Source organism: Oryx dammah, unplaced genomic scaffold (genome assembly GCF_014754425.2).
Source record: "Oryx dammah isolate SB20612 unplaced genomic scaffold, SCBI_Odam_1.1 HiC_scaffold_11175, whole genome shotgun sequence".
NCBI lineage: Eukaryota > Metazoa > Chordata > Mammalia > Artiodactyla > Bovidae > Oryx > Oryx dammah.
In genome coordinates this window covers 891,945-903,382 of record NW_024080568.1, presented here as the reverse complement: position 1 = coordinate 903,382, position 11,438 = coordinate 891,945, and the positions used below count along the sequence as shown (strand labels likewise).

Below are 11,438 nucleotides of genomic sequence, written 5' to 3'. Positions count from 1 at the left end.
TATAGTTTCTGGTCTTCTACTTAGGTGTTTTATCCATTTTGCATTTATTTTTGTGTGGGGGTTAGAAAATATTTCTTTCTTTTAATGTGGTTGACCCATTTTCCCAGAATTGCTTGTTCAAGAGTTTGTCTTTTCTCTGTTGTATATTTAAACATCCTCTGTCAAAGACAAGGTGGCTGTGGGTGTGTGGCTTCATCTCTGAACTTCCTATTTTGTTCTGTTGATCTTTATTTCTGTCTTTGACCCAATAACTTACTATCTTAATGACTGTAGCTTTTTAATATAGTCTGAAGTCAGAAAGGCTGATTCCTCTGTTTCCATTGTTTCTCAAGAATGCTTTGCTCACTGGACGTCTTTTGTGTTTCCACACAAATTGTGAAATTATTTGTTCTAGTTCAGCGAAAAACACCGATGGTGTTTTGATAGGGACTCCACAGTTGAATCTGAGAATATCAATGATGAATGAATATACCAATGGATCATCTTGGGTTTTATATTCATTGGCACTATATTGATTCCTCTGATCCAAGAACATGATATACTTCACCTGTTTGTGCCATCTTTGATTTCTTACAACATGGCTTCATAGTTTTCTGTACCAGGTTCTTGCTTTATTTAGGGAAATATATTCCTAGATATTTTATTATCTTCATTGGATGTTGAATGAGATTCTTTCCTTAAGTTCTCTTTCTTGATTTTCATTGCTAGTGTATCAGAATGAAAGGGATTACTGAGTATTAATTTTGTATTCTGAAGCTATACTCTATTTATTGATTAGCTCAAGAAAATTTCGGTTGGCATCCTTAGTGTTCACTCTGTGGAGAGTCATGTAATCTTCCAACAGTAATGGTTGGTTTCTTTGTTTTCCAATTGGTATTCCTTTTATTTCCTTTTTCCCTGATTCTTGTTGCTAGGACTAATTTAAAAACTAATTCCAATGTGTTTTTCACCTCAGAAAGCTTACTGATGAAATTATGAAGCACTGAGAAATCTCAGTTCTACCAGATTATAACAATAAATTCATGAAAAAATTCAGGACTTAGTGGTAATTTTTTGTGGGGTGAGGGAGCTGAAACTGTTTAATTCTTTAGAAAAAAAATGTAGCTTAATCAAATTAGTCTGCAATACTTGTAGTCTTTCCTTCAGTTTCAGAAGATTTGACAGCCCTAAGAATAATGCAGGTCTTTCTAACTGAAACCAAGAAACTCACCAAGAGCTCATCAGACTCTAACAGTGCACATTAGAAAAATTGTGTTACTGTGCTGTTAAAATTTGTGAGCTTTATAGTCAAATTAAAGAATGGCAAAAAACACCTTCAAGATGATGGTGTAAAGAGCCTGTTAAAACAAGCGAGTACACAGGGAAAAGGTATAGGGTAGGTGTGGGAGGCCCCAGAATGAAGTGTTCTCCAGAGGAGAGGCAGGCTCCAAAGGCACAGCTGAGAAAAGTTTGATAATGCCATACCTGTAAGTGTTGCAGCCATGACTTTGGGTGTCTGCTTCAGGCCTGCACTTGAGGAGGAGTGGCATCTGAGGCCTCTAGGTCAGGAATGATCAGAGACAGTACACCAGAGCTGCCACCAGAGACATTTATTGTAAATGTGGATGATCCCGGAAATAGCTGAGAGAGCAGGAGTCCCAAGACCCATGCCGGTCAGTCAGAGCCACTGAAGTGGCTCACTAGTGTAATGCAAAGGCATGAGAATGTCCCCAAGCAAGGTGGAACTGGAAGGAACTGCTGCTCTCATCTGCTTTGAGTGCCAGATTAATTCAGAAACATGCCTGCCATTTGCTGTGAAAACAGAGAGCAGGACAGAGACTCAGGTTTTCTTGCTGAAGACACACACAAGCACACACACACACATGTACACATAGATACCACCTCTTTGCTTGAAGACACAGTGTGCAACACGGACTATAAATCCTCACCAGGTAATCAGTGACATGACACTACCCAGCACACACAAGTCAGGAGGACAGTAGTGGTCAGAAACAGCCCCTGTTTGGGGGATGCAGACCACCTCAGATGCAGAAGACCACAGGGAACACGGAGCCATGAGCTTGTCAGATGGTATGGCAGGGCCTGAGGACATCAGTTGTGGCCGGGCAAGTGGAAGTACCCAGCATCCTTGAAAATGCCTGTTCCAGTGTCCTTCTTCCACCCAAGACTAGGGCTCTGCTATTGGATCTTCTGGCCCAGCACGTGGGCTGAATGTCTCCTTTACCTAAAGCAGATTATGAACCACCCTCAAGTGTCTGTCATGAGCAGCGACCAAGATAAAGACTTTCTTAGCTACAAGATAGACTTAAAGGCAGTGAGGAAGATTGAGGACAGCTGGGTATGGGACCTGACGGGGAGTTGGGTAATCGTGGTATCCATTTTCAAGGGATGTGAATTTGGAGAGGTGTGGAAGCTGTTAATGGCTGCCTGCAAGGAAAGCTGAGGTCCCTAGAAACTTGTATCTTTCCCCTCCTCCCTATCCTGGTAGATGCAGATGTGGAGCCATCCAAGGTCCTGCTGCAAGCTGATATTTTCCTTCTGGGACAACCCCTACTTCTGGAACTTGGTGATCGTTAAGCAGTATTACCTTGACATCACTGGTAAAACCTGGCTTTGTGGTGGTGGTGTAGGTTTTTAAAGGGATGATCCACCTGTGGAATCTGCCCCTTTGTCCCCTGTCTTTCTGAAGATATAGGGCATATTGTTCCACTCCAGTCCACCTGTTCTGGGACTTTGAATGGGAAGCACCCAGCATCAGCTGGACATCAGTAGCCTTCACTTTCTCAATTGGTCATCAGGTCACAACTGCCCATAATCAAACAGAATTGCTGAAGTTGGATTTCTTTGGGTCTGCATACAGTTGGCAATTGATTTTGGAGTTCATGGCGGCTCACAGGAGGGTTCAAGCCCTGGTGAGCTCCTAGCAGACCTTGCTAGTGTTAACATAATATCATTGGCAAATACATGTGGGATGATCCCGTAAAGTAACTGCCCTAGGGAGGAAGGTTCTGCCATGAGAGGTACCTGACAGAAACACATGTGGTGAGGGTGTCTGGAAGTGTGCCCTGAAGGACAGCTGTGTCCCAGCCCTGAAAGGACAGCTAGGACACTGTCCTTTCCTAAATGGGGATGATCAGCCTCATGCAAGCTGGCTGAAGAGCCTTAATTTGGGTCATGCATATAACAGGTGGACTTGGTGTGTCCGTGAGAGAAGTAAGTCTCCCTCAAATCAGCTGTGGTTGCAACGTGAGAATCCTAGGCGGTATGAATTAAGTCTGTTTGTCATAATCATCCTTCCATGGCATCTGCCATCTCTTAGCCTCCTGCTGCTCACTGAGTTTGAGACTGACTGGGCCCTTCACTCCTGCCTCGTACCCTGGGAAGGCCTATCATTGAAAGGGTGTCCTCTCCAGTGTCCCAGTACACTTGTGTGCTGACTTTGGGATATTCTGTGAATTTTCACATCCAACACTCGGCATCTCACCACCACCACACATGCTACACTGGAAGCAGCTTCAGGGTACCTTGGGAAAATATGGAAGAACTCGAGGAGGAGGGGGACAAAGAGCCCCAAGGACAGGGCATGTTGTCTACTGTTGCCATATCCGACATTGCTGAACATGAGCATCTTCAGCTTCTGAAACACCTGTGTTCCCTGTTTGCGTTTATGTCCCCATGCTGAGAAAGTGTGTATATATACACATGTGCTTGTGTTACCTGTGTTTATGTGGGTGTGTGTTCATGTGTGTTTGTCTGGCCCAGGGCAGATGCAGAGATAAGAGGTGCTGAGCAACCAGATGAGGAGGCACGAAGTGTCCCCAGTCTAGGGTGCTTAGTTGCCGTACCTCCCCAGTAATCCTGTCCAGGATGGGAATTAGGAAAGGATGGCCAGTGATAACTGAGTACCATAGCTTCAGGAATCTGCAAATAAACCAAATATATAACACACTCACCATTTCCACCATGTTGTTGTGTGTGTTTGGATCAGGAAGAGGGGGTGCATGGTCTGAGGATTCACCCAGGGCAAATCAGGTGGAGTGGGCTTTGAAACCACTACCTGTGGAGCCCTCAGTCTGTGGGGATGTGGGCCGGCCTGTGGAAATAGTGGACGTGGCTACAGCAGGACCTGGGATGGTGAGGAGGCTAAGGTCCTGCAGAAAAGGTCAGATACCCAAAGGAGAAAAGGCACAGATGGCCTGTTGTACTGGATACTCGTTCCACATACATGATAAAGAGACCCAGGAAGGTCCAGAGCTAGTGCTGCCTAGGATCAGCCCATCAGCCAGCACCCTCTCTCCAAGAGAGTGGCACACCCTGGCACGATGCCACAGAAAACCCAAGATGTGCTAAGGTAGGCTGTCCATGCAAAATCACAGGCATGCTAGGAGAGACAGTGTGTGAGTGTAGCATGCCTCCAGGCACTTCCAGTCTCCCTGGCACTGCAGAAAGGCAAGGAAAGCACAGCTGTGGAAGTATGTGTCTGCTCATCTGCCGGGGTGTGCCTGTGTGGAAGGAACAGGGTAGAAGCAAGGATGGTGGGCTAATTTCATGTCCCAAGGGACCTCAGGAGAGTGGGAGACAGGGAAGCCTCTGGGGGCATTTTGGAGCCTGCTGGTTTTCAGGGTCAAAGGTTTAGGCAACAGCGTTTCTGCCAGATACCCCATGACTCATGCTGAAAATCCTGATGTGAATTCCTTTCTTCCTATATGGTCTTGCCCCTGGCTGCGGAGGCCAGAAGGGCAAAGGGAGGATTCTGACATACTAGCTGGAAGAAAATCACTAATTTTGTTGTAGGGGACCTGCACCAGGTGACACTCAGAGGGACCCTGCCTTCCAGGTGACCAACCATCTTGGATGACCCTGGGCCCACCTGGAGGCTGGCTCCCTGGCATGTGGGTTGGGTAGGCAACCAGAGATGCTTGACTGTAGGGAGTCCTACTTAGTCCTAATGAGAACAACTGAAAGAGAGTCTTGGCATTTAGCAAATCAGTGAGGCCTGGGTGGTTCAAGCCCTCTTGATGTATTTAAATAGAAAAGCTATTTTCTGCCCAAGGAAGGCATGAGCTGTGGACCCAGAAAAGGCAGGTTTCCCAGGGCATCATCTGTTCAAGGACTCCATGTGTCTGATTAGTGTTATACAGAAGGGATGATGTGTAGGGATGCCACCGTACCTTTATGGCCTCAGGTTCCGTGTCTTGTATTGGAAGAGACCCTGTATCCATGTGTACCTTCTTCACAACACTGAACCAACCGAGGTCTGTCACAGTCTCTTGGGGCTCTTGGAGGCTCAGGCATCTCTTTGAACTTTTCCTGCTACAGGGAGATAGTGCTTGGGGGCACAGGTAGACAGGGGCACACAGAAAAGTACACAGATAGGAACATGGGGCCTATTTAAGAATGTTGTGGGCCCTAAGGGGTAGTAGGCTAGCATCAGGACGACAACATTGACACAGAATGACCTAGATAGTTGACATCGAGATAGTGATTCTCCAAGTCAGCTGAGCCCAGCGGTCCTTGTTTTCTGGTTCCCTGAAGTAAGGCACAGGCAATGGATCAGGCCAATGTTACTGGTACCGTGAAACTCTCCAAGGTGATGAGAGAATGCAGAACACAAGTGCATGTCATTAAGTTGTCAACGGCAAGCACTTCCAACCCTGCCTGTGGCTCCACAGGTCGGTGCCTGTCATAAGAAAGCACCAAGATTTTGTATCCTTTGAGGATAAGCCACAGAGTTAGAAGTCCAAACTGACATGATCGATGAGTAAGTGAAAGTAAATAACTAGGAAAAGAAAGTTGGGTGCTTACCAAAATTCATGTTCCTGGAGAAGAAAGCTTGTACATCTGCATATATGCAAGTTTCTTCTCAGAGATGTTAGTGTGTACACACGCATGTGTGTACACATGCATGTGTTTGCACATGTGCATGAAGAAGTGCCTGCCATTGCACTTGAGAGTATGAACTGTCCGAACTGACATAGCCAGGTGATGGATAGTGAAAAACTGACAGTATTAGGGAAAGGTACATAGAATCTGGCCAGCAGGAGCACTGAAGCCAGGGAATCCTTCCCTGTTATCTCACTGAGTGAAAAAGTTCTAAGTGAAATCACAGTGGTGCACCCAGGATGCGTGGCAGAAAGGACAGGTAGGAGGTAAGTGCCGGAGGGTTACCACTGAGAGGGCAGAGGAGTCGAGACACAGAACAGAATGCAATCACAGACACAGAAGCCACAGTGGGTGACCACACAGCCCCTTGGACACCCAGCTACCAAGGCCTTTCCCTCCTTCTCAAATGCTGGGAATTCTCTAACTGACCTTGTCATGAGCATAAGCATCCCTTTCCTTTTTTGTGAGGTTTCAGAGATGGACCAGCACTGCATCATAAGCACCTGATACCTAAGGAGTATTCCAGTTTGAAACATCACTCTTTGTACTCTTTGCTGAACATATATATCAGATATTAGGATTATAGATGGATGGAGCAGCTTGATTCTCTTGCTGCTCCTGGCCCCATAGGCTTGGGTGACTGGACAGGCTGGGATGTGTTCTCAAATGAAGAACAGAACCACTTTGAAATGACCTCGATATGGTAAATGGGCAGATGTGTATGTTTCTGGTACTGGTGAGTCATGGAACTTAACGGGGATCTGTCCTTAATGACTCCCTGGCAGGCATTTGAACAAGGTTCAGGGAGTTCCTTCATGCCAGCAGAGCATGCCCCGTTTCTCCCTCTGTGCAAAGTGTGGCCAAGCCTCCTCAGGCCTGTGCAGTGTTCATGTCTGACCAGCGAGGGAGGGAGGGTCGCCTGTCCCCTTCTGTGGTTCAGCAGTGACAACCCACTGTTGGCTTTCAAGTTTGAGAAAGCATTCTCTGAACATGTGGACTAAAACCATCTGATCTCCTACTGGTGCAACTCACTCAGAAGAAGAATTGCCTTCACGCCAAGGATAAGCATGTCTTCTTAGCGCTGGTGTCCAGAGAGTGGCAGATGGCAACAGCACCACTTAGAGAGAAGGTGATACACAGACACCATCCCCTGGTACACAGAAGGATTGCCCAAAACAGTGCTATGCCAGAAGCAGAGATAAAGAGACACAGAGCAAGCTCTGTACCCTCAGGCTCTGGTGTCCCTGAACAGTGGAGACAAACTGTAGCAAACAGTGGGGGTTTTCCCTACTCTCCTAGCATCCAGACATGGAGAGTGCAGTGGCAATCCAGTCCATTGGTCTAACTGGAAAATCCCTCGGACAGCCTGGTAGGCTGCAGTCCATGAGGTCGCTAAGAGTCAGACATGACTAAGCAACTTCACTTCCACTTTTCCCTTTCATGCACTGGAGAAGGAAATGGCATTCCACTCCACTGTTCTTGCCAGGAGAATCGCAATGATTGCAGAGCCTGGTGTGCTGCCAGTGATGTAGTTGCATGGAGTCAGACATGACTGAGGTGACTTAGCAGCAGCAGTGGTAGCAACCGGACAGCAACTGGCTCTCTGTCCCTGGAAAAAGTATCCAGTCACTTGGCGTCCCTGAGGATACATAAGAAGACCTCCAAGTTATTGACAGTCCTGTGGGATACAGGAGCGTGCTATTTGGATTGCACGCCAGTAACCCGTGGTTGGAATTTCCAAAGCCAGGTCAATGACAGTGCCTGGGGTACCCCAGTTCAGTTCAGTTCAGTTGCTCAGTCATGTACAACTCTTTGCGACCCCATGAATTGCAGCACGCCAGGCCTCCCTGTCCATCACCAACTCCCGGGGTTCACTCAAACTCACGTCCATCGAGTTGGTGATGCCATTCAGCCATCTCATCCTCTGTCGTCCCCTTCTCCTCCTGCCCCCAATCCCTGCCATTGGTCTTTTCCAATGAGACAACACTTCACATGATGTGGCGAGCATCAGTCCTTCCAAAGAACACCCCGGACTGATCTCCTTTAGAATGGACAGGTTGGATTTCCTTGCAGTCCAAGGGACTGTCAGGAGTCTTCTCTAAGACCACAGTTCAAAAGCATCAATTCTTCAGCATTCAGCTTTCTTCACAGTCCAACTCTCACATCCATACATGACTACTGGAAAAGCCATAGCCTTGACTAGACGGAGCTTTCTTGGCAAAGTAATGTCTGTGCTTTTGAATATGCTATCTAGGTTGGTCATAACTTTCCTTCCAAGGAGTAAGCGTCTTTTAATTTCATGGCTGCAATCACCATCTGCAGGAAGATGTAAAACGAGCTACTTCCCTGTAGCAGAATCTGGCCACATGGGGGCGCAGGAGCCCAGGAACCGGGAAAGACGCCTTCCAGTCTATGGGCGTTTCCATAAGGGTGCCGCCAACTACGCTCTTGGCCACTGGTCTAGATTAGGGCCAGCAGCCTGTGCTTGGCTCATAGCCTAGGGCCCCACCTGTTTGGCTGATCTCCTAGGGCACGTTCACCCTGTCCTGGGCTGTTCTGCACCCTCCCTTTCTTCAGCCTCAGCTCACCGCCCAAATGCCAGCCCCCGCCTCCCGACCATCGCCCTCACTCCCCGCCCCCAAAGAGCTAGTGGGTCGCACAGGTTTACTGCAGCCTAGGCCGCCTTTGCACACCACTTGCTGTGCTATTATGTCACATCCCTTTGTATCAGCCCCAGCTCAGGGTCACGGCCAGGGCTAAGAGGGGCATGAGAGGTGGTCACAGGAAGGCGGGAGCGTCCTGGGACCCCGGACCTTCTCAGTTGTGAACTCGGGTGCTCAGTGGTCAGGGGCCCCATGGCCTGCTGTTGTGATGCCGTGCACAGCTGGGATCTTGCAGCCACCAATTGTCACACCAGGAGAAGAGGCCACTCTCTTCAGGGTGGAGGCAGTGGAGAACAGCGAGTCCATGGTGCAGGGAGATGAGATCCCCCAGGTGGAGGATCAGGCGGGAGTTCCAGCTGCTGGTGGAATACATCATGAAGGAGGTGGAGGCTGCGGTGAATGAGGAGCAGGAGCAGTGATCATCCAGGAGCTGAAGGAGAAGACGGTGGAGGAGCAGGGCCAGGAAAGGTCCGGAGGCCCGAGTGAGTGCATGGCACTATATGCCCTTTAGGCACTGGCCGCCCTGCAGGTGGAACTGAGCTCTGAGCATGAGAATAACCACATGGCCTAAGTTTGATTCATGTGAAAGAACAGTCAGAGAAGGAAGTGTCACTTGGCTCAGAGGAGCGCCATCATCCCAGGCAACCCTGGTGTGGGTAAAGCTGTATCCTTTCTGCTTCTCCTTGGGGGTTTGCTGCTCAAGAGGAGGAGGAGGAGGACAAGCAAAAGGAGCACCAGGAGGGGTGGAGGAGAGGGCACAGGAAGGGCGCTGTAGTCCCCTGAAGGAAATGTGGCCCTGGGCAATTGGCAGGCTCCAAAGGCACAGCCGAGTAGGGTCTGGGCAGGGCCACCCATGTACATGTCACAGCCATGCTTTTGAGTGTCTCTTTCAGGCCTGCATCTGAGGAGGAGCAGCACCCAAACCCTCTAAGTCAGGAATGACCAGAGTCAGTTCACCAGAGCAGCATCAACAGACAGTTATTGTTGTAAATGTGGATGATCCCAGGATATAACTGAGACATGGGAGTCACACACACAATACACACACACAGACACACACACACATACACATACACACACACACCAACCCAATTGCTTTTAGATATGGATTGTCACAAGGACTGCAAGTCTGACCATGTAAGCAGTGACATGCCACTACCCAGTATACACAGGTCTGGAGGAGAATAGTAGCAGTCAGAAATAGCCACTCCTTGGGGAATGCAGACCACATCAGATGTACAACTTCACAAAAAACCTGTAGCTATGAGCATGTCTGATGGAATACCAGAGCCTGAGGACATCAGTGGTGGCTGGGCAAGTGTCAGTACCCACCACCCTTGCAGATGTCTGTTCCAGTATCCTTCTTCCACCCCAGACTAGGGCTGATGCTCCTGGCTCTTCTTGGCCTGGCATGTGGCCTGAATGGCTCCTTGACCTAAAGTAGATTATGAACCACCCTCAAGTTTCCACCATGATCAGCGACCAAGATAAAGACTTTCTCGGCTACATGATCGACTAGAAGGTCAGTGAAGGAGACTGAGGATGGGTGGGTATGGGACCTGGCAGGGAGTGGGAAGATCGTGTTATCCATGTTCCTGCACTGTGAGATTTTGGAGAGGCATTGTGAAAGCTGTTAATGCCTTCCTGTGTGGTAAGCTGAGGCCCCAGAAGCTTGCACCTTTACCCTCCTCCCTATCCTGGCAGGTGCAGGTGCAGAGCAATCCACGGGCTTGCTGCAAGCTGATCTTTTCCATTTGGGACAACCCCTACTTCTTGAACACAGTGATCATTAAGGAGTATTACCTTGATATCACTGGTAAAACGTGACTTCCGTGATGATAAGTGTGCATGTGCAGTGGTGTGATGCTCCACATGTGGGATCTGCCCCAGTCTCCCCTGTCTTTCTGCAGGTATAAGGCATGTGGTTCCATTCCAGTCCACTGGTTCTGGGACTTTGAATGAGGAGCACACAACCAAAGGCTGGACACCAGGAGCCTTAACTTTCTCAACTGGCTGTTAGGCCACAGCTGCCCAGAATCAAACAGGATTGCTGAGGTGTGGTTGCTGTGGACTTGCACATAGTTGGTGATTGATTTTGGAGTTCTTGGCTGCTCATGGTGGGGTTTGAGGCATGGCCAGCCCCGGGCTGACCTAGCTAGTGTTGCCAGCAGATCACTGGCGAAGATGTATGGGATGATCCCCTGAAATACTACCCCAGGGACTAAGGTTCTTCCATGAGAGATAACTAACAGAAACACATGTGATGAGGGAGTCTGGAGGAGAGCCCTGAATGGACATCCATGTAGTAGCTGGGACTCTGTCATTTCCCAAATGGGGATGTGCAGGCTCATGCTAGATGCCTCCAGGCCTGAATTTGGCTAATGCATGTAGCAAATGACCTGCTGAGACTGGGGTATTGGGGACTCAGTGTGTCTGTGAGTGAAGCAACTCTCCCTCAAATCAGCTGTGGTTGCAGTGTGAGAGTCCTAGGTGATACTACCAGAGGCAGGGTGAATTAAGTATCTATGTCAGAATTAGCCTTGCATGGGTCCTGCCATCTCCCAGCCTCTTGCTGCTCACTAAGTTTGAGATTTTCTGGGCCCTTTATTACCCCCCACTTACCCTGGGGAGGTCTATCATTGAAAGGGTGTCCTCTCTGGGATCCCAGTGCACCTGTGTGCTGACTTCAGGATATTCTGTGAATTTCCACATCCACGACTCAGTGGCTCACCACCATCACACATGCTGCACTGGAAGTGGATTCAGGCTGCCTTGGGAAAATATGGAAGAGCTCGAGGAGGAGGTGGACAGGGAGCCACAAGGGCAGGACATGGTGCTGACTGACACCATATCTAACATTGCTGGACATGGGCCTATTCAGCTCCTGAAACA

At 48.7% G+C, this 11,438-nt stretch overlaps 1 pseudogene; it reads left to right on the top strand.

Moving 5' to 3' along the window:
* The first annotated feature begins 8,592 nt into the window (after positions 1–8,592).
* On the top strand, positions 8,593–10,795 carry LOC120860752 (annotated as a pseudogene).
* The last annotated feature ends 643 nt before the right edge of the window (positions 10,796–11,438 follow it).